This window comes from Halichoerus grypus, chromosome 3, assembly GCF_964656455.1.
Source record: "Halichoerus grypus chromosome 3, mHalGry1.hap1.1, whole genome shotgun sequence".
Taxonomy (NCBI): Eukaryota; Metazoa; Chordata; class Mammalia; order Carnivora; family Phocidae; genus Halichoerus; species Halichoerus grypus.
Window position 1 is genome coordinate 33832012 of NC_135714.1, and position 24535 is coordinate 33856546.

The 24535-nt window shown below is 44.5% G+C and overlaps 1 protein-coding gene across 8 annotated transcripts in view; it reads right to left on the reverse strand.

Moving 5' to 3' along the window:
* APBB2 (amyloid beta precursor protein binding family B member 2) overlaps window positions 1-23514 on the reverse strand; it is a 353214-nt gene extending 329700 nt beyond the window's left edge. For 5 of the 8 annotated variants that reach the window (XM_078068544.1, XM_078068546.1, XM_078068547.1 and 2 more), the window contains exon 1: window positions 23306-23512. The gene's annotated coding sequence lies outside the window, so the exon portion shown is untranslated. Of the gene's footprint in view, window positions 1-23305 lie in introns of all 8 variants that reach the window. The other 3 variants (XM_078068548.1, XM_078068549.1, XM_078068550.1) reach the window with 2 other exon arrangements.
* Between the last annotated feature and the right edge of the window lie 1021 nt (window positions 23515-24535).

Below are 24535 nucleotides of genomic sequence, written 5' to 3' on the forward strand. Positions count from 1 at the left end.
CGCATCGGGCTCCCTGCTTCTCTGCAGGAAACCTGCTTCTCCCTCTCCCACTCCCCCTGCTTGTGTTCCCTCTCTCGCTGTGTCTCTCTCTGTCAAATAAATAAATAAACTCTTCAAAAAAAAAGAAGATGGTTTTTACTAACGCAAGTCACTCACCGAGCGGGGTGGCCAGTCTGAGAGCCAAGGGTGGGAACGCCATTTGATTACACCTCCGGTGTGCTGGGCAGTCCTGACCCAGTCATGTCCTCCAGTGCAGTGTCCAAGGGATCATAGTAAATATTTGGCCAATGCTAAACATTTGCAGGACTCATTACTTGTCAGCAATGGGAAACTATCTGAAGTTGTTTTTTCTTACTTACTTGTTCATTTTCCAACCCCTTCATTTCACCACTGTGATTAAGGACCTGTTTCCACACACCATAGCTGATGACATCTAACCAAATGATGTTTTTACAACAGAGATGCACCAACTGATGCTAGGATGGATCTTTTGAAGTATTATTCTCTCCTGAGGCAGGTAAATAGCTCAGGTAGGGCGCAGTAGTAGTTAGAGAGGACAGATTATTAGCTACTCTTTTCCAGAAGACCACCAAACCTCTGGTAGTGAACTTGACAATGAACCTGTTCACTGTGAAACAAAGTTTTGTATTTAAAACTAAAAAACAAAAAACGATAGAGCACTGGTCTGGGATCAGCTACTTTTTGCACTTTCTTTTATCTCAATATTCCTTTCTAGATAACCCAAGTGTACTTACTTAAATAATATACCTCCAAACCTTTTTCATCCACCAATTAGTTTAACAGCAAGACAGGAAAAAGATGAGATGAGAAGGAATGTGTGTCACTGGCACCGAGTACACGGTAAGCTCTCTCAGGCACTTTGCTTACGTAAGTTACCTCCCACAAGCCTCACAACATTTTAAGGTGGGAATTGGGGTCTCCCGTCTGTGGATGAAGAAAATGGAGACATGACTTGTCCATGCTCACGGTTAGTGATGGAGCTAGGACTCCAAGCAAGGCTTGAAGGACACCAAAGCCTCAGATCTTCCCCTAGACCCATCCCCACACTGGCTCAGGAGAGCTCTCAAACGGAACCCTGGGACTCCCCAAGGCTACTCTCATCAGCAAGTTGAACACGTTCCTTTTGGAGGCTGCCGTTTTGTGCATCATTACTTCTGTGGCTCTCCCAGGACCCAGCTGGGTACAAGACCGCTGCGGCAGCTGTTAGAGCACAGCTGCCTGAAAAATACAGCACAGCCTGGGCTAAGGGAAAGAGCCTGAGGAGGGGGAAAGACAGAGAACACATGCATGCGTGCACACAAGCGAGAAGACGTACGTGTGTGCATAAAAATAAAAATAGTAGAATACAAATAAAAATAGTAGAGCTAACTGCAATAATAAGGAAGTAAAAACAAATTCTAAGACATCCAGAACAGTGGTCACATTTCTTTAATATGGCTAGTAGGCATCTGTGGAATTTAAGAAAAAAAAAAACAATCTAACAAAGGAAAAAAAGAGAGACAAACCAAGAAACGGACTCTATTTTTTTAAAGATTTATTTATTTATTTGAGTAAGAGAGTTGGGGGCGGGGGGAGCAGAGGAAGAGGGAGAGAATCCTGAAGCAGACTCCAACTTCGTGTGAACCCTACTCAGGGCTCCATCCCAGGACTCCAAGATCATGACCTGAGCCAAAATCAAGAGTCAGCCACTTAACCGACTGAGCCAACCAGGCACCTTGAGAAACAGACTCTTAACTATAGAGAACAAAATGATGGTAAGTTACCAAAGGGGAGGTAGGTGGGGGGATGGGGGAAATAGAGGATGGGGATTCAGGAGGGCACTTATGATGAGCACTAGGTGTTGTATGGAATTGTTGAATCACTATATTGTACACCTGAAACTAATATAACACTGTATGTTAACTATGCTGGGATTTAAATAAAAACTTAATTTAAAAAAATGGACAGGAGGTACATCAGGATTTAATACATTAGTCTCTACTTACTGGCATATTTGTATATTTGAAATATTTTTTAAGCCAAAAATTTATAGATATAGATATTAATAGAAATACATAAATAACTCTCTCTCTCACACACACACATCTGGAAGGTTACCCAGACTATTAACTATTAACAATGCTATCTCCAGGAGAAGGAAGAGAGGATGGGGCATTTATACTTAATACAATTCTGTATATGTAGAGAAATAAATAAGACCTAAAGAACACCCATAAGTTTTCAATAATTACTACAGTTTTACACAGAGAGGTGATTTATTTTCAGATTTGACCCAGCTGATCACATCTATCCATTGAAATACATCTTCACTTGGCTTTTCCAGGACATCACACTCCTACCCTAGCAGCCACTCCTTCTCAGTCTCCTTGGCCTATTCTTTCTCATCTCTTCAGCCCTAACTTGTTAATGAGAAGCTAAGCTCTTGCTAGTTTTCTCTATCTTCATTCCCTTCCTGAATGATCTTTATACTCCCAAACCTACAGCTCCAGCTCAGACCCCTCCCCTAAACTCCAGACTCCTAGACCGACCTGCCAGGTCCGTAGGTCTAACTGGATATCGATCAAACACCTCAAAATAACATATTTAAAGCTGAACTCCTGATCTGTCCTGCCTTTGTCCATTTGGGCTATTATAAGAAAACACCACAGAGTGGGCAGCTTAAAAACAACAGAAATTTATTTCTCACAGTTCTGGAGGCTGGGAAGTCCAAGACCAGGGCACTGGCAGATTTGGTGTCCGGTAAGTACTGTCTCCCAGGTTGCAGACTGCCAGCATCTTGTATGTTCATGTGGTAGAGAGCAGAGAGTGCTATCGGGCTCTCTCATGACCCCTGGAAGGGCACTAATCCCATTTGTGAGGGCTCCACCCTCACGACCTCATCTAACCCTAATGACCTCCCAAAGGGCCCATCGCCTAAAATCACCACATTGCGGGGAGGGGTTCAGCACATGAATCTGCAGGGGACACAAACATTTGGTCCATGACCCTCTCCTACCAGAACCTGCTTCCCTGGACCAACCTTCTGCATCTCAATTCAGAGCAGCTTCACACCAACGGCCTAACCAGCCCTGCAGGATGTTTCACTGCCTTCACCCCAACCTTTTTATCTGAGCCCATTACTCCTCCCCGCATTCACCTCAGTCCAGCCCTGCTGCTAGCCTCCCACTCCTCGAACACCACTGCCTGGAACACTTCTTCCCCAAATATGCACAGCACAGACCACCCCACTTCGCCTCCTTCAAGTCTCTTCCCTTCTTTTGGTCTCAGCCTTGTCATAATGAGCACATTTTACTTTCTTAATCAAAGAAAAACCACAATTGGAAATGACTCCCCCCTTCAAAAACGATAAATAAAAGTGGGTTGGACCATGGCTGAGGTCATGCAATTGCCATCACCGATCTGAGAAGTGTAGCCAAAGAAATCCAAGGCCACATGCCCCCTTTCAGCTCTGCCCACACACCACCCTGGGCAGCACCACCAGCAGACTGCATTCCGGTGGTGGCTTTCTTCAACTTACAGTGGTTCAGAACATAGACTGATGTCACCAAGTAATCGGAGACAATTAACAACAAACCAAAGCCATCTTTAAATTAATCGCTTAGGTACAGGTGGTTCACCAGCTTTAAAAACAAAACTATGTTGGCTCAACATGCTGGTTTATTGTTTTTATTTTGCCTAGTCAGCAATCTGCACATAGCTCTGTGCCAAGGTCTAGCCTACCTTAATCGTTTTTCCTCTACTTAAACAAAGTACGTTGTAGTCTCTTCACCTCCTAATCCCAATGTCAAATGGTAAAAAAGTTGTTCACAAGAAAGTATATGGACCTGAGGGTGCAGCATTTACACAGGCCCACAAGAATCCACGAACTAGATTGAGAACAGTAAGTAAGCCTTTTAACCCTTGTCTTTCAATAGCAAATACAAGAGTAATTACGTTGATTAGAGCCAATACTTTTTGAGCACTTACTTCGGCCAAGCGAGGATCTAAGCACTTCAAATAATATATTCATTTAATCCCCCCAGAGCCTATTATCACTAAAAGATGAAAATATAGAGGCACAGAGAGGTCAAGAAAGTAGCTTAAGGTTACACACACTACCTACACTCTTACACCACTGGGAGTGACCCCTGGTGTCTCCCGTACCTGTCACGGTGTTAAGCCTCCACGCCTTTGGATATACTACTCTCATTTCCCCTAATGTTCTTTCTTTCCTTTGCTGCCTGGCAAACTCCTATTCAACCTCCAAAACTCATCTTTGGGAAACCTTCCCTGGTACTCCAAGGAGAATTAAGCAGGCTCCTTCTACTTTCTACCACCATTTTTTGTTCATATGCTATTTTACTACCATGTAAATAAATAACCCACACACACAACTTGACCGTGAGTCTATGTGGACAGGAACTACGTCTGATCCATACTTGAATTCTCCACACTTAATAATTATCACAAAAATTCATTTACAAATTTAAGATCTCTCATGGATCATTTCATAATATAATAACATTTATTAGGTGCCTACTATTCTAGGTACTTTATGCATTTTAACTCATTTAATCCTCACCATAACCCTATTAGGGAGGATTCCAGTATGTCCCCATTTTGCAGCTATGGAAGCAGAGAAAGTTAAAAATTCTATTACGGCCCAAGGTGAGAGCTAGCAAACATCCGAATTTGACCCCAGGTAATGTGGTTCCATGCTCACTGCCTGCCCAGTACACAGCTTCTGCACTAGACTCTCTGGGGTTCAGAAAGGTTACATCCAGTTCTTGCCCATAAAGATGCCACATGGAATCCACTTTCCTTTCTTCTTCACGTTAATAGAGGGAATGATCACCTGAAGGATCTGGGAGGGCGGAGATCCCATCCGCCTGGTTCATGCCAGACACTCACCGTCCGGCATAGGGCCTGCTGTTAAAAATGAAACTCAGTGGATATTTGCTGAGTTGTCAAAAATCATTTGTAGCTTTGAAATGACTGTATTCTTTACATATAATAGCATTATTCAAAGTATCATACATACTTTATCTTCAAAACAACTACACGAGGAAGGTATTCTTTTTAGCTCTATTTCATAGATGAGTAAAACAAGGCACCGTGAGCTTCAGTAACTTGCCTAAGATCAATCACAGCATTACAATGTGAAGCCAGGATTCAAACTCTGAAGGTATGATTCATCCTGTAGCTTCTGTGGCTGTTGTAACAACCACAAACTGGGAGGCTGGAAACAATAGGAATTTATTGTCTCAACAGTTTTAGAGGCTAGAATTCCACTATCATGGTGCTGGCAGGCCCCTGCTCCCTCCAATATGATTTTAGGAAATATCATTTTCTGATATTTCCTTCCCTGCCTCTTCTGGCTGCTGGAGGCCCCAGGCATTCCTCGGTCTGTAGCAGTGTAACTCCAGTCTGCCCCCACCTTCACACGGCCCCTTCCTTCTGTGTACCTCTGTCATCGCAGGGCAGTCTCCCTTTGGTCTGTGTCTGAATTTCCCTCCTGGTATAAGGTCACCAGTCGTAATGGATTATGGGCCTACCCTACTCCAGTATGACCTCATCTTAACATGATGACATCTTCAAAGTCCCTTTTCCATGTAAGGTCAAACTCACAGGTACCAGGGGTTAGGACTTCCATATACCCTTGGAGTGGGGGCGAAGTTGGGGGGGGGGGAGGAGGAGAATGACACAATTCAACCTGTAACAGATAGCCTGTATAGGACTGATTCCAAAGATGCAGGGAAATGACTCAGTTTCTCCAACCAGTTACCCTCTTCACTGATGCAAGATTTGCTAGTTCTCAAATCACTCCTCTGAATAAGGAGCGGATAGAGGTTTGAGATTCAGGGGTTTCTTTCCATACAAAGTAAAGGGGACACAACCAAAATATAAACGTACTTTAAGTACATGAGAAATGTTATCATGAAAAAGCAAGTATTTCCCTAGAGTGGAAGCCAGTTAATATGCGAGAAAAACTTCAAGTACTTCTAACCTGCTTCCCTTCCACTCTGGTAATTTATTACACACCTCCATTTTATCCATTTAAGGCAATACCTTTAAGTTTTGACCAATGAACAATAATTAAACGATATTCAATAACAGTGACCTATTTGATATATATTTTCTTTTTTAAATTCTTAAAGAAGTGCCCACTTCTTTTGAAAGCTAATGATTCCCTGGGGTCTATAATTAACAGTTTAAGATTACATGCAACCTTCAAATTTTGATTAATCAAAATTAGCCTTCAAGGAAAATGTAAGCAAAGTACACAATTCTTCAAGTAAATGGGTGTTTCCCATTTCTCCCATTGATAGCCTCTCTCTTCCTCCAGAGTCTAGTGTCAAACTTGCACATTCAGTCTGCATCAATTGTATTTTGTTCATCTATTAATCATGAGAAATATGTCCACCACACACTGGCAGCCTGATTTTTCTCTGTATGCTAGGGAAGCAACGAGAAACTTCCAAAACGGGTTAATTCAGAATTTGGCTCTTTAAAAAAAACATAAAAAAAAAATCTCTGGCATGCTTAATTGTCAACCAAACCACTACTCAGGAATTATTCTTTGAAATGGTTTTATTGGAAGGCATCATGTTAACTAGTGAATACATTTTGCTAGCATCACATAGATTATGATAAGGACCACATAAGCTGCCATAACTCATTTTAAATATTAAAATACAGCATTTAAGTCAGGATGTACTGTGGGCCAAAGCTAGTCAAAGCACATGGTACAGAAAATGATATTTCCTAAAATCAAAGTCTTGACCTGAAATTCTATCTGCTTTCTTGTATTCCATCAATTTTCCAGACTCAAACAGAAGTGGATACTAACAGGTTATCACAAAGGACAGTTCACTTATTTTGGAAGATATGAACGACCCATTTAAAAAAAAAAATAACAGCCTTCCTTAGAAAAAGATCATTATTAACATGAAATAATTTAGCAAGTAAAATTCTATTTTACTAGTATACCACATTAAAATGCAATTTTCAGACTAATATCTTTACAGAACATTTTAAGACCGCCAGTTGCTCACCCCTGGTGGCTGGAGCTTATCCTTTGTAATTATTCTCAGGACAGGATGCTTAATGATTAAAGAAATAACTGATTTTTTCTGAAAGAGAAACAGTAAAACCCCAATGACATCCTTTAAAAGTATATGTTAATCCTACAGAGAATATAGAAATTTTCTTTGTTTAAAAACGCAATGAGAAAAAAAAAAAGGCAAAGCAGCTATAATCACAACTAAATACAATTTGTGCTTCTGATATGAGCTTTCTCACACCAGTTGGGCTCACACCAGTATCTCACACCAGATACTCTCTACCCTCTTAGGGAATTCCAGATTTTATAACCTAGTAGCTCTTGTATCTTAGGGAAGTATCAATTTAAGGATGCACAGTGTATGGGCGTGTGTGTGGGCGTGTGTGGGCGTGCGTGTGCGTGCGTGCGTGTGTGTGGGTGTGTGTGTGTGCGTGTACGTGTGTGTGTGTGCGTGCGTGTGTGCATGCGTGTGCGTGTGTGCGCGCGCACGCGCGGTAGCATGCAGCATTCACATGTACTAAGTGCCTTCCCCAATGCCAAGTTCTCTCCTCATAATCTACATTGAGCTCAGTCCTAAATCACCTGCTCTAGCTGGGTGCCCTTGGCCGCTGTTGAGCCTCAGCTTCCCCACTTACATTTGAGAATAATTATAGCAGCTTCCCCATAGAGGTGTGGGACCAAATGATGCCCTCCACAGAACACATCTACCACAGTGACCACTGTCTCCCAGTAAGTGCTCAATAAACATCAACCCTTATAATTTCTATAGGATCCTACAGGTGAGGAAAAAGAGGTAACTTGCTCAGGGTCACTGCGCTGATAGAGACAGACCCAGGATCAAAGCCCAATCCACAGGTCTTCCAAGACTATCAAACTATAAGAGGTATCAAACACACTGAGGGACTATCATTCACATTCTCCGAAGATAATACAGAGCAGGGGATGAGGTACCAATAAAAACCAAGAACATGTAGTTGAATATAAACCATTAAAAACCTGCTACCAATTATAAACATCTTTCCATTTGCCTTTTCTAAAAGAACTATCCTTTAATATATTTTAGGGGCGCCTGGGTGGCTCAGAAGTGTCTGACTTGGTTAAGTGTCTTGGGATTGAGCCCCACTCAGCAGAAAGTCTGCTTGTCCCTCTCCCTCTGCGCCTCCCCCTGCTTGTGCACACACTCTTTCTCTAATAAATACATCTTTTTAAAAAATAAAATAAAATATTTTAATTCTGAAAAGTCTGTCAGTTTGATCAAGGACCATCTTCTATAGCACAGTAACAAATGTGGGGTTGATCTAGAATGTCTGGTCAACCTACTGACCGTTTCAACAACAGGTAATCAAGAGAGTGGCACGCATTTTCACATGTTATCACAGTAAATCCTCCCAACCAGGTAGGTATCATTCCAGATATTTTACAGATGGAGAAACCATGGCTCAGGCAGAGTACCCACCTACACCCACGTTCCCAGGGCAGGGCCCAAACTGAAACTTGGCCCTGTCCAGATCTAAAGTCTATGCTCTCTTTAGAACAACATGGATGAGACAAAAGAAAAGTCAGGCTACACAGTCACTTGGCTTTGAGGAAACACTCAACAAAATAAATGGGGAAAGTGCCACAGTTTCGGAGGACATTCAAATGAAGATTAATTTTTACCAAATTGTTTCATTTCCAAAGTAGAAGTCAGTAACAGATATGGCCAAAAATTTGCCCTACATATAGCATACCCAATTCACAGTTTCAAACTTGTCTTGGATCATCCAAACACTTGGATGAACCAGTGTTCACCTCTCATAAATGAAAGCTTTTGGAAAGGCAAGAGCTTGGGATCAAGTTCAAGTTAAGTGGCACCTATACCCACTCCCCCCAAGCTCTTGGGGTCTGTGCCTTCCATACCCCTCAGAGCCAAGGTTAGAGTGTAGTAAAATACATATAAAATTCACCATTTTAACCATGTTCAGGTTTACAGTTCAGTGGCATTAAGTACATTCACACTGTTGTATGGCCACCACCACCACCCATGTTCAGAACTTTTCCATCTTCCCCAAATCATACTCTGGATCCATGAAATACTAAATCCCTGTTCCCGGGGGCCTGGGTGGTTCAGTCGTTTGGGCGCCTGGGTGGCTCAGTCAGTTGAGCATCCAACTCCTGGTTTCAGCTCAGGTCATGGTCTCAGGGTTGTGGGATTGAGCCCCATGTAGTCCTCTGTGCTCAGTGTGGAGTCTGTTTGTCCCTCTCCCTCTGTTCCTCCCCTGCTCACGCTCTCCTGTCTTTCTCTCGCTCTCAAATAAATAGTCTTTTTTAAAAAAATAAAATAAAACCCCATTCCCCTGGCCCCCTACTTTCCGTCTCTATGAATACACTATTCTGGGTACCATAAATATGCTCATACAATACATGTCCCTTTGTGATTGGCTTATTTCACTAAGCATAATGCCAATTCTTCTTTGTTCCCAGTTAGTCTCCTTGAAGAAACACCCTGAAATGCACAATCTCTGGAGGACATAAAAATGAACGTGTGAGAAAATTTTTTTTCCCTTTTACTACTTGCTAGAAAGATATGAAAACACTACAATGGTCAAGGAGGAAGAAGAATGAGAAAGCCAACAAAATTATCCACAATCCTACCACAGAGGCACTCCGTTTTCCTTTCTACTCATTCTCTCATCATTGTTTGCTTTACGCAAATGAAATCTGCATAATTACATCATATTGAGTATCCTTTAACTCAACCATCAGTCAAAATGATACACGTTCAAGCTTTTCAAAAATTAACTTCCAAGGTCGACACCAAGGAAAAATAAATGTGCTTTCATGAAAACCTGTATTTACCGAGCTCTCCCACGGTAGAAATAAGTTAAAATTGCCTGAAGTTTCGCTCTGATGGAAGGAAATTGTCCTTGGCAAACAGAACCATCCTGTAGAATAGTTGGCACTGCAGAAAGAGGGCAACAGCTTCACAAATGTTCATACAAAAACCATTTAAATGTTAAGCAAAAATGTATATAAACTCCGAACGTGGCCATCCATCCCACTGTTATCTCTCTCAATGGAAAACAGCACAACGGCATCTAATGAAAATCCTGTTTTCTTCCCAGTAAATGAAAATAATAATGCCACAAATCAACATTCCCCCCAGTTTTTTTTTTAAATTGATTATTCTTGCAATTCACATGTTCTCAGAACTAAGGGGGAAAAGGGTAAACTTTAATAAAACCATGTCTTATTTTTGTTTCTTGTTTCTACTTATGGCTTGTAAAATATATATATAATATATAAAATAGCAGGACCTAGTAATAGTAAAGGAAAATGATTTCAGATGAAATAAAACTCAAGTCAGCAGGAGATGACTTGGATCGGGAGACAATTATACCTAAGTCGATGGGATGCAAGACTTCCTTTATTTATTTTAGTAGAAATAGCCTCAAGTCCTAGAAAAAAGACGTTTTTAGAAAATGACACTGACCCAATTGCTAGGTCCTGTGAATAAGAGCAGGGAGTGTTACCTTTATTCCTCCACTCCTCACACATTTTCTGCTCAAATCACTGGAATACATTTAATTTGAATGCGGGGTTTGGGATACTACATAACTGAAGACACAGAGAACCCATACACAGTAATGGTATCCAACATATTCACCATTCATCCTGAATTTCCTGTTTCATTTAGGGAGAGCAGAGCCCATGAAAACAGAGAACCCCAACACGGAGGACCTGAAAGGACTAATCATTCCAAATCCCTAGATCCAGCTTCTTTGATCCCATTCTCAGTCAGGCCCCGATGCATCTTTCTAGAAATTGCCCCAAGCACAAAAAAAATAAATAAATAAGTAGCACAGGATGGGGCCTCCTCCTAACCCCGGCAACTGACCCAAATGCTCTCTTACTCTGAATTATTTTACAGAAAGGCTCATCCTGGGATCTCCCTTAAATGAAACTTTTCAGGGAGCTCGCCCCACCTTGAACCTTTCCTGGCTTGCTGTGTCAAACTAAAACCATAAAGATTAAAAGAGAATAAAACTTCAAAAGAATAAAACTTCAAACTTAACAGAGAATAAAACATCTGCTCTGACTTCAGGAAGGGCCAAAACTAAACACACGTCAACTGAAAGGAAATCTAAATGCCAGTATTTTTTAGGTTAGATTAAGATTCCACAACATCAGCAAAAACTCAGTATATAGTGTCCGACCTAAGTTTATCGTTCCTACGTTAGGCTCGCCCTTAGGAACTCCAAGCAGGTCACTCCTCTCCCCCTCCTTTACTTAGGGTCAGCTGACACCCAAAGCAATGTTTACATACCCAAAAGAAGATAGAATGAAGTCATAATATGAGCAATTCAAATACAAACCATTCTCTGTTAGAGTAACTGAGGCTTAAAGCATGGGCAAAAACAGCTTGCATCCCATGGCACAGTCTAGCCAGCTCTTCCCTGAAGGAGGCAAATGAGCAATGCTCTCTCGGGCTCTAAATGCCATTTATCTTTGCACCCAAATCAATGGGACTGACCAACGGGGCACAAGACATTTGGAAAACCAATAGGAGAAACCCCACCTCTGCCTTTTTCGACAATCCAAGTCCCCGAAGGTTAAGGGGGACGTGAAGAGGACAGAAGTCTGCATCATGCAAAACATTCTTCTTAGGTGTGCACAAAGCAGCCCCTTTAGAACTGGTCATCCAAGGTGTGCAACAGGAAACACCAGCTCAGAGGAGACTGTGCAAACTAGGTCCCCTGGGCAAATGCTGCATTAAATGAAGTTTCTTTTCAGCAGGACTTCTGGATACATTCATGGAAAGAGAAAGTACATGCAGTTTTCTGAACTTGACGGCAGAAGTCTTTATTCCCAACATATTTCCAATCACTTGGGATTCATTGAGCTCCCTTTGGGAAGTACTACTTTGGATGTTGTGGAAGCAAGGTTGGAGCCCAGATCTGGATAAGGAGGCACAATAATAAGTTGACATCAATCCGGTCTTCAAAACTAGAGGGGCAATAGGGCTCCTCAAAGAGATGTCCTAAAGTTAGTTCCTCTGCACCATTCTCGTGGCCTTAAATTGCTCCTCTCCATGCCATGATCTTGACATGGCCGTCACTTCCCATCACTCGGGACACAGCCTTAATAGCCACCTACTCACTTGATTTGAAAGAGCCCACTGGGCGCTTTGCATGACATCACCCATCTCTGACTTCTTTATGGCACCTCCCACCCAGAAAGCCGCAGTGTTTTACTCATTTCCATATCCTAGGGCCTACGGCACATAGTAGGTGCTCAATAAACATTTACAGGCTGAGTAAGTACATGAAGTATTCTAGCAATCCCTCCCTCTGGCTTGGAGAAACGATTACTTAAACACCTGGTTACATTTAATATGAGTTCAATAAGATTTATTATTTCAAATAAAAAGGCCACAGTTATGTTATAGTTGCTAAATTAAATGACAACTGCATTTCTTTTGGACACATATTTTCATACCAAGCCCTATTTTAAAAACCTATGTATTTTTGAGTCATTCCAAAAACAATAATGGGTTTAATATGAGCTCCTCCCCTGACCCTTCTAGAATTTGGACACAAAACCACATAGTTAACTGGCTCTTGTGTTAACCAAACTCATGCTGATCTCACTAACATCATGTTATAAGCCTATACCATCACAACAGGGGATAAACTGTCAGAAAAACTAGCTGCTAAAAACATTCTGGTGCATATTTATTAAAGCCTCCAATGGGGGCACCTGGGTGGCTCAGTCAGTTAAGCGTCTGCCTTCGGCTCAGATCATGATCCCAGGGTCCTGGGATGGAGCAACGTCAGGCTCCCTGCTCGGCGGGGAGTCTGCTTCTCCCTCTCCTTCTGCCCCTCCCTCCCGCTCATGCACTTCCTCTCTCTCTCTCAAATAAATAAAATCTTCAAAAAAAAAAAAGAAGCCTCCAATGATAGCTATTTTTCATTCATATATTCACTCTTTGGCAAATGCTTATTGAGCATCCAGGATTTCTAAGCATTGGGAGCACAAAGATGAAGAAGTAACAGTGTTGTCCCTCACGGGGCTTACAGACTAGAAGAGAAGCCCAGGAAGTGAGTAGTTACAATGCAGTGTGACAACAAGGGTGGGATGGTAGAGGGGCGTAAGGCGTTCACTGTGGAAGCAAGAAGAGCCAGTCACCCTGTTCTGGGTAACCAGGTACCCAGTGGTCTTCCAAGTGTGGTCCCCAGACCAGCAGCATCAACATCACCCGGGACATTGTTAGACGTACAAACTTTGAATCGGGCCACGCCACAGTCCTACGAATCAGAAATTCGGGGGGTGAGGCCAGCAATGTATGTTTTAGCAGGCCCTCGGGTCATTCGGACACCCATTGAAGGAGGAACGAAGTCAAGCCAAGTAAAGAATACACAGACAGTAAGGATGGTTGCAGGCAACGGGAACAGAGGATAAAAGCCCAAAGGCCAGAGAAAGCCGGGCGTGTTGTCAGAACGGTGTGGCTCAAGCTCAGAGCATGAGATGGAGAGCAACGCAGATCATGAAGAGCACCAGGGGCGATGCCAAGAGGCTGGCGCTTCATCTCAAGGGCAGCGAGAAGCCCCTGGAGGGCTGGGATGGGCATGCCCGGGCCTGCAGAGGATTTCAGAAGATCACCTTGGAGGCAGTGCAGAGAACAAACAGCAAGGCCACGGAGGAGGTAACTCGATGAGAGGCGACAGTGGTGGGAAGGCAGGGAGGCCCGCTGTCAGCGGGGCGGGGCTCCAAACGGGAGCTTACTAACCCCGCTGCACAGATGGAGGCGCCAGGCATGCTGTGGGACACACGGAGCATCCCTTTCCGCTGGAAGCCTCACCTGACACCCCCCCACACACACCCCAAGCCAGGGCAGGTGCGGGTGAGGGAGGGCTGAGTACTTCCCACCCCACCCCCCACCCCGGTAGCACACGGCGCGTTGCATCTCAGTTGCCAGTCTTGCCCTACAGACAGGGGCCGGGGCCATCCCGGTCAGCTTCCACCCTGGTCCGTTTCCACCGGCAGCATTTGGCACAGCGCCCGGCGCTACAGAAGCCAAACTGAATGACTGGAGCCGGCCAGGCCAGGGGGCCGCTGAGAGGCTACTGCCCTCATTCAGGGGCGAGAGGACCATGTCATGGGGACGAATCGGAAAGCTTAGGACGGACTGAACTTCTTCATTTTTCTCTAGTCTGTTGACACCATTCAAAACACAGAATGAAAATCCTTACGAGTCAATTAGGTTGGGAAAATGTGACAGTAAATGTGATCTGCTGAGAGGAGGCCAGAGGCCCATCCTCCTGTGGAAAGTCGGCAAGGACCGTGGTTTGAGCACTTCTGCAAGTGAAGAGGAAGACACAGTTCTAGGCCACAAAGATGCTGCCACCTAACTAAGAGAACAGGCTGGCTCCCTTTTTTGTTTTCAGAACAACTCCAAAACCTTGAAGGAGAGGACCAAGACATTTTAAATCCCATTGACACAGCTTGCATCTTTGCCTTGATTTTTAGAAATGATTTCAAGCAGGCAGATATTGTGACCCAATTACAGGGTATTTTGGAAGTAGTAGGCACCTAACTTGGGGGTGGAGCTGGTGGGCGTAGAGGGAAGAGTTAGTTACCAAGCAGGCCCTACCACCTGCCTCTCAGTCTTGCATGGAATTTTATAGAGAAGGGAGCTGTGACAATCAGGAAGTAAGGCAGCTCTCCCCTGACCTGCTTCCTGTTTTCTCACCATTCCCAAAATAGACAGAGCTAAGGAAAATCATAAATATATTTCTCAGCCCTCCAGGGAAAGGTTCGTTAAGGGCATAAATTTGGGTCCCTGGGAAAAAAGGATGAACGACAAAGCTATCGGAAGTCCTAGAATCAAGAGGTAGAAACAGTGGAAAATAAAACCCATGGACAAAAAGGAACTAGAGAAACAAAAACAGTGGCCAATTCTTACACCAAAGCCTATTGAGAGACGGTTGCCACAAACCTTTCTGCCCTGGATTCTCTAAACTCAAGCTCTTGGGAGGCAAAAGCTAAAGTTTTTGCCTAAAATAAAAAAATAATAATAACTGTTAAGATCTTACTTTATGCCAAGTATTATTCATTATTATATTCATATATTAACACATGAAATCCTCATAACAACCCTATCATATCTAGTATTCCTACTTATGGATGACGGAACATAAAGCCCTGTCAATGCTATTCTCCACCTGCAATTCTGTACTTCAGTGGTCCCCAGTCATATGGCTATTAAATTGCAGAGCAATATTGGAACCCTAAGAGTCTGGCTCTTAACCACCAAATCCTACTCCTTCCCCACAGGACTATCTTGTGCATGCATTTACTGTAGGATATTTACAAGCATCCTTGGCCTCTACCCACTAGATGCCAGTGGTACTCCTTCCACAGTCATGACAATCAGAAATGTCTCCAAATATTGACAACAGTCCCTGGAGAAAAAAACTGTCCCCCTCCTTCTTCGAGAACCACAGTTATAAAGATTTAAAAGGCCAAATCTCTAGTCCCCTTTGGGAGGAGTGGCAAATCCCAGGTGTTGGATAGAAGAAACAGGCTATAACAGTTCTATGGAGGGAAGGAAAAATGGAAAAGGAGTCAGCCGAAGGGTTTTCTGTAGCGGGGTTTTACAGGAGTCCCTTGCCACGGCTCCTGTTCCATGAGGCCTCTTGACTCCCACAGGGTGAGGACAGCCTTCCTTCTCTCCATTCGCTCAGACCTCACACGCATGCCTTCACTGCAGCACCTTATCATCAGTGCTCTGGTACATTCCTCTGTCTTCCTGAACTTTGCACAGTGCCTGGCACAAAGTATGTGCTCAATAAACATTTGCTGGACAAAGGCATGAACAAACGAAGCTAAGGTTTCTTGTTGTCACTAAAACAACGTCTGCCTGTCTTCACTAGTGATTTGAAAAATATATAAATAAATAAAGCATGATTACTAGAGAGGAGAAGAGATTCTGGTCAGATATCAGAAGAATCTGAGGTTGAACCACTGCTTCTCAAAGTATCTATACTCCTGGGCCACCTGGGTGGCTCAGTAGGTTAAGCATCTGCCTTCGGCTCAGGTCATGATCTCAGGGTCCTGGGATTGAGCCCCGCGTCAGGCTCCCTGCTCAATGGGAAGTCTGCTTCTCCCTCTGCCTACCCCACTCCCCCAGCTTGTGCTCATGCTCTCTCTCAAATAAATAAAAAGTATCTATACTCCTGTGGGTCCAGACCATGCCTCAGTTAGGTTCAGAAATTTCATTTTAGTACACTTAGGAAAAAAAAATCAACTCAAGAAACCTAACTCATGCTAAAGAAATTCTAATTTATTCATTTCCCTGACAAATAGTACTGCCTAGCAAATCAGCAGATCCACTGACTCTCTTGCCCAGGACAAAAGTCCACTTGGGAAATCAAATGAAGATCAGAAGGTAAGAACAGAGCCAGCACCCAGGAGCATACCAGATGCTCCCAAAGAGGGGCACCATCAGCTGGGGTGCTGAGGTTCTCTCTCTAGACCCACCGCTCCGGCAGCCAGAAGCCTCTGGTCAGCCACAGGCAGCTGGAGAAGCCTGGAAACCCTCACTTCACCTTTTTCCAGTCATCAGAAGCCTCTGTCCTCCTAGCATTGCCTAATGATTGGCACATGACAACTAATCGGATTCTGGGGTATTTTATTTACAACAGAAACATTCTAGATTGCAATCTGTCCAGGGAGGTTACACAGCAACGCCTAGTTTCAGACCTATTTAGAAAAGATACTTGGATTTTCTGCTACTCAATGTGTGTTCACATGAAAGAAATGCACATTGGAGCCACAGTATGAAAGAAGTAATTCCACCATTAAATATGTGGATTTATGTTAACGTCCACTTTGAAAACAGATGAAAGGTGAAATTTTCGCCTTTTCCCCAAATGGTGAATTTAGGAAGGTTCCTCACTCATAAGAGAGGAGATAGGGGGAGGTACCCCAAAGGACTAAGTGAATTGTTTCCTGTATAACACGAGGCACACAGTTGACCCTTAATTACTAAATGTTATTTCTTCATCCTGTCGGTCCCTCAGCAACCCATGGACGCCTCCATATTGACTACAGTCACAGGGTAAGCATCACGGTTTCCCGTAAAGGCTTTAGTGAAAAGGACCTCAGTTTCCTTATCTCTAAAATGGGAACAGCACCACAGCGTTTTGTAAGAATTAAATAGGGTAACAGCGAGAAAGCCCTTCGCACAAAGAGCTCCATAATTATATTAGTAATATAATATCATGATGATCCGCAAGAATCAGATATCATTAAGCACAGATTTTTAAAATATTATCTGAAAATACATTATTTTCTTAATCTACTATTTAAAACACAGAAGAATTCGGGTTTGCAATTCCATGAGCAAATTATTCTTAAGCTTCCTCCAGGGATTCATCAAGGCTTGCTCTGGAAGACATGATACTGCAGGGGTCCAAACCAAGCTGGCTGTTACACCACTTGTAGTTCTATGGCCTTGATTCCTTCAGTATCTCCTAGAATCACCAACACCAAATTGCTAGAGCATGCTGCCCTGGCAGAAAGAGGCCTGTGTGCAAAGGAACCAACACCAAGATCTGTCATTTGGAGGCCCCGCCTGCTAAAATTCACATTTCAATCAGTTGTCCTTTCTGCTCTCTCACAGACCCTCATCTTTCATGCTGGCACTTCCACTGACATTCTTGGGCTATAATTCAAAAATATCTGCTGGTTCCCAGAGCGCTTTCAAAATTAGCTTCTTCTAAGCTCCTCAAACCCTGGGTCTATACCAGTGACCCTACGTTCCTGGAAGGCCCCGAGGCCCCATCAGCCCACCCATAATCTCCAGTTTGGCCTGGTCTCCACTACTCACTCTATCCCAAGGGCATGGCTCTCGACATCCCAGGCCTGGCTTCCCAGACTTATCAATTTCATGGACCATTAAGCTGCCAAATAAAAATATCCCCATCAATTCATAAAAAAAATCTTACCCCCAAATCGGAAGGTTATAGTCTCAGAGAAAAAAAGGATACATCTAATTTGGACACACAAATATTCACTACATCATCATCATTATTTGGATAAGGACAGCAAACACATCACCAATGGACAATGGCCCACGGGCCTAATACTGAGCTTCGCACTTACAAATTGTGTGGAAACTAAAATCTGATGTATAGGGCAGCAATTTTGGAAATGTTACATCCTAAGCCACAGTGATGCCAAACCTTCCTTCTTCAAAACAGCATTTCCCTGCACTCTCTGGAGCTCTCTGCAAGTTCTCTCCAACCTCATCCTCCTAAGTGCACACTTCTCTAGCTCAGCTACAAAACTGCATTCTTTTTAGTCAACTTTAAAAGAAAACACAAACAAAACCACCCTTCCTCCCACTCTCAGCATTCCTAAAGCATACTTTCCAGGAGAGTTACACTTTAAAAACCTCAGCTATTACCTAGTAGACAAAATTTTGCAAGATTTCAACAGGGGGCAAAGGATAGACTGGTTCACCTTATCTATAACCATTGTCAAATCATTAATAAACAAAGGAACACCCTAATCCGTAATTCCATACCATTCATTCTTTCCATGTTCTCTTCCCATCTTTGTCCATATACGTCTGTACATTTTATGTATCAATAAAGTATACATTGAGACTTTTTCCCTGATGATAAAAGTAATACCTGTCCTAGCATCTATTCAATGCTTAGAGGACCAGGTAAGATTCAACCATTATGGAAATAAGATGATGCAGAAAGCAAATGTCTCCTGTGAGTCTACACCTAAAGGCCTCTAATACTTTTAAACTGATGCAGGCTTCTTACTTTTTGCCAACTTGTGGTGACTTGACTGTCTTCTACCCTCTGTGTCCTTCCTCTCTTATGCTCTCACCTTGTGTTTGGAGTTACTGCCCCACTCCCACCAGAGGCCCAGCAACCCTGCAGCCTGGTTAATATGAGCGGCACCAGATTCGCTGTCTATTATCGATTATTAAAATGTGGGTAACAACTCTGGCGTCTCCTCACCTGCCTCACTTAAAGGTTAATGACACTGAGTTTTGTGAGCATCATGAAAGCAAAGTGCACTACAAACCCCAAATGGATGGGTTTCCTTTGCTCTCGGCCCCATCATCATAACTTGCCAAAAGAGGAAAGAAAAAAAAAAAGTTCACGATCTGGCCAAAGATGAGTGGGCGCATTCCACCAGCCACCGCTCCTGCTACTGCAGGAGCTGACCCTGGACACCTGCCCAATACAGGGATGGTGCTAACGCGAAATGATGATGAGAATTTTATTCCAGAGACTGAGGGCTACATTTCTAATCAAGGCCTGAGGAGAGAGGATGGGGACATGGAAAAGGCTTGCCAAAATTTCACGTCCGTGGGCTCAGCACCCAAGACATGTGACACCTTCCTCTGCGGCCTCTGAGGTGGCTTCTTTCTCAGCCTATCTGCGTGCCCAAGAGCAGAGACTCCCCTCAGAAGATGCTATAAAACAGTTTCAAATATCCAGTGTGCTTCATCCAAATCTAATCATCACCTTCTCTCCTACCTAGACTTGGCAGGGCCACAGAGTTAATTTTATGACAACCATTCTTTAGCAAAAACTAAAAGGGAGTAAGGATTTGGCCAAAAAAAAAAAAGAAAGAAAGACATTCCTCAAAGCAGGACAGGCCAGACTCAGTGAAACACAAAATTAGCTTCCTCTAATTCTCTAAATGAAGGCCCCCCTCCTCCAATGGTCGCATCACAGACCCCTGGATTGGGACAAAAGAACCCCAGATGCACCCAGAGGGTGCATTCTACTGCAACTCCCTCATTTTACAGATGGGAAAACTGAGGCCCAGAAAAGTAAACTGACTTTCCCAAGATCACACAGTAGGTTAAAGTAGCAGAACTGACCCAAAAGGCAAGTCTTGGGAGTCACTGGTTGGTAGTCTTTCCACCAAATCCCACCAGACTCTCTATAACAGAGAATCTGTCACTCTGACTCTAACAAACCTATCAACTGACAGAAATGCCATCAACATGCAGAATATGCATTAATAACACATTCAACATAAAATGGGTAATCTGAGTTTATCTTCCTTACAGTTAAGCATATTTGTTGGTAGCACAACATTGTTGAAAATAAATGAGCATGAAAACAGTTTTTAAATCCAGATAGATTCTTTAAAACATTCAAATAATTTTGAAAACATGCTGTTCCAATCAAATCTAATTCCAAATAACAAATCAAAAATATTTCACATGAGAATGCTTATTTAATAACAATGAAACCCGTAGAAAATATTCTCACATGGGATAAAACTTTAAAGTTCTATTGCTGTGCAAACAAAGGACTGTCCACCTCCCCAGAGGGGTTTTCTGTGGAAGCTGACATTCATGTGAAAGATGCTGATACGTATGATAATATCTGTGAGAAGCTTAATATCAGATTGACACAGAGCAAGCACTGAACAAATGTTAGTTTCCTTAACCTGGGGAAGGAAAATAAGAATCACCCACATAACTAGTAATACCTTCTTACAATACTTTCCTAAAAGTCCTACAGCCATGAAAAATTTAAGGTGTTATAACATCAGGGTAGTCTATTTTAAAAGTGTAACTGGGGTGCCTGGGTGGCTCAGTCGGTTAAGCACCGACTCTTTTTTTCTTTTTTTAAGATTTTATTTATTTATTTGAGAGAGAGAGAACGAGAACATGAGCAGAGAGAGGGGCAGAGTGATGAGCAGACTCCGCATTGAGCGCAGAGCCTGACCTGGGGCTTGATCCCAGGACCCTGAGATCAGGACCTGAGCTGAAGTCAGATGCCTGACTGACTGAGCCACCTAGGTGCCCCTACCGCCAACTCCTGATCTCAGCTCAGGTCCTGATCCCAGCTCAGGTCCTGATCCCAAGGGTTGTGAATTCAAGCCCCACAATGGGTGTGAAGCCTACTTAAAATAAAAATTTTAAAAAAAAAAAAGTGTAACTAAAAAAGATATAGAGAAACAACATTCCATTTTTCTTAAAAGACACATTTAGATATCCTAAAATCAGAGTAATCGGCATAACCCTGTACTAATAGTATGGCAAGCCTTTCAGTATTAATTTCTGTTGTAACAGAAAAAAAAATTCAATGTTTGTTGTTTTTCTGGTGGCAGGAAAAGAAATAGTCATTAAAAAGTTGAAACATGACATAAAAAGAGTAACAGTTTTAAAATATATTATCATTGCACATGTGGATTCTTGTAATACTTAGTACTCTTTTCTTAAATAATTTTGAAGTCTCTTACTCATATTACTCCAGTTAAGTGTAAAGCACCAGTCTTTTACACTTCAGTTCACCAAGCTTTTCCACTACCACTTCATACAAGTTTCAGAAAGTGCAGAATGGTGTGCTGGCTCCTTGGGGGTGAATTATCCAGTTAAAAGTACTCTTTGGAAAAGAGAATAAAAGTTTAAGAAACTCCTTCCCTAGAAAAGGATCTCAACTTTAGAGTCCTTTCTCAAAGGCTCTGAGCAAATATCTAGGGACATCCCTAGATTAGGAAGACCCCAAGTGATTTTTGGGGTGTCACACAGTAAGATGATGACAAAAGGACAGCAATAGAAATCTTGAATCCGCTTCTCGCCCGGAGTTCTACTAGCCCATTGTACTCTACTGCCACCTGTGTTCTCCCAGCATCTCCCCCAGCGCGGAAGTTCCTCGTCCATTTGATCAATGCCATCTCTTCAAATCAGTGCATTTCTGATTCTGCAAGTTACCATAAACAATTGTTGAACAATTACTGTTTTCAAGCTACAAACGGAAAACACAACTAAGCTGCTACCTGAGTTCATAAAGAAATCCCCCTTCAAAGATTCTGTTCCTGAAAGGCCAGCTACACAAATGCAGATATCCTTAATTATCATGGCCATTTCAGGACAAGATTTGAAATATAAGTCTGTGACAAGGGAAAAAATAATCAAAGGCTTAAGAGACCCAAATCCACAACAGATCAGGATGCCACTGTGTGTTGGTTTAAATCAGTTAAATATTATAACGAATGACAAACCAATGCCACCTCGCAAAGTTTCCTCATTTCTTGGAACTGAAGCTCTACTGCTGGCATCGTCTTATGATAATCCTTCAGGTATTTCACCTAAGTCATCAGGCGCAATGCAAAGCCAGTGACTGAGGGACTTCTTAAAACTATGCCCTCCAAGAGCCCAGCCTCGCCCGAGCTTCCGACACTGACCCTTATTCTCTTCTCAATTTTGGTCCTCCCAACCACTCAATCCATCCAAAAACGTTTGTGACAGTCGTGGTTCCAAACTGCGCAGAACTTGACTACAAAACGGCTACAACTCTAAATCTGATTTCTCCCATTTATTTTTGTTTAATTCAAGTCCCACGCTCCCTCGGCCCTTCGGCCCCCGCCCCCTCAGTTCTAGATAGCTTCACCGCGTTCTAGACCACCTCGCATTGTTTCTTTGGGACTCCGCATCCCTCCCTCCCTCCAGCACTGTTTTCATCGCACAAATGTCATTTCTATCGTCAACCCTCCATTCCGCCCGGCGGGCAGCAGAGGAGCTTTCAGGACCCAGTGGCCAGCTTCCCCGATCCGGTCCCCTTCGCACAGCCATTTTCTAGTTAAAACGCTCTCTGCCTCCGAGGGGGAAATGAACTTTTCCCCCTTTGATCTCCCAGCGGCTAGCGTCTGAACCCCCAAGAAGCCAGCGCCGTCTCCAACTCCCCGGCAGGAGCGCGCTGCCGCCCCAGGAGGGAGAGCCCAACCGCACAGCGGAGGCCGGTGCCAGGGCAAGGGGGTGTGCGCTCTTCCCTGCCGGCGCCCGCCCTCACTTTTCCCCTCCGCAGCCCCCACCCGGGCGCACCCCCTCCAACCCTGTCTCTCCCGCCCCGGGCCCTGCCAAACCCGGGCTGCCGAGGGAAAGAGGGCGCCGGGAAGCAAGAGGGATGGAAGTCAAGGAGTGAGCCCGCAGTCGCCGTGCCACCCTGCCGGCCCTGCGGCGCGAGCGCAGGGCGCACCGGAGTCCGCAACGGGCGCCCGCTGCAGATGCGGCGGCAGCTGCGGCAGCTGTGGCTGCGGCGGGGCGGGCGGCAGTGGCCGCGCAGCCCCAGGGGCCGGCAGGAGAGAAGCAGCCGCCGGGGCTGCGCGCAGTCACTCGTCGCACGCCGCTGCCGCTGCCCGGGTCTCTCGCCAGCACTCCCGGGCCGCCCCGGGGTCCAGGGCAAAAGCAAGGAAGAAAGCGAGGCTCACCGGCAGTGCGCGCCGCGCTCGCTCCGGCACCGGCGCCCGGCGGCTCTGCTCCAGTCTCGCCTTTCCCGGAGCGCCCGGATCAGCTGCGGGTGCAGCGCACGAGCTTCCTACTTGAGACCAGGACGGGCTCCGGCGACTGAGCATGCCCAGTGCCGCTCCGCGAGTCCCGCGCAGGCAGCGGCGCCGGCGAGATTCCACTTCTCCAGGCTTTGGCGGCGGCTGCGCGAGGAGAGGCTGGAGGGGCCCGGCCAGGCGGGGGCCGACCGCGAGAAAGGCGGGGCCGGGGGCGGGGGCCGAGGAGGAGGGGGCGGGCCGCGCTCCTAGTGCGACCCCTGCAGGCAGAGGCTGCGGGGCCTCTGGGACCCTTGGTTCCCCTATTGCCTGGGAAGATGGCAGGGAGGCTGTGGGGGCCTGGGTGTCGAGAGCCAAAGGCTGGGAGTCGCGATGCAGCCCGGTATCCCCTCCATGTGGCCTGGCGTCTGTCTGCACCAAAAGGCAGTTGGGTAACCTCATCCCTGGCTAGTCTTTTCTCCCACATTGTCTGCAATCCTTTATAATGGGAAAATGTACCCAGATGAGAGCTGCCCACATTCACCCAGCTGCAACTTGTAGGCGAGAACTTCTCCTTCTGCTTCCTTATCCAGAACCCCAGGCATATACCACACACACACACACACACACACACCATTCCTTGATGTGAAAGTCACAGCAAGATCACCTCAGGGGAGAACATACCTGCAGGAGGGGAAAAGCATAATTTCCTTTTGACCCCCAGGAATATTACCTATAACTCGAATTGTATGCAGAGAAGCAGAGTCCTGATAAGAATGGATACTCAGTAAGCAGTAATCAGTGCTCTGCCCTGGACACTGTGAATGGCATCCCCAAAGCATCCTTAGGGTTGTTCTTCACCAGTGCAGTGGTTGTCAAAACTCGAGCCTGCGTCAGAATCACCCCCAGGCTTTACAGAAATAAAATGCTGGGTCCCACTCCCAGGGTCTCTGAATGAGTAGTAGGTGTGCAGTGGGGCCCAAGCATCTGTATATCTGACTAGTTCCCATGTAATGCTGGCGCGGCTGCTCTTGAAGACCACACTTTGAGAACCAATACTATACATACATATACACACAGCCTTACCTAGGATCTGTGTCAGGAGGATTATGCTAAAAGTAAATTAACAGTAACTATGAAGTTATGGCTTCTTCTCACTTACCCTCTTCCCCAAACTTC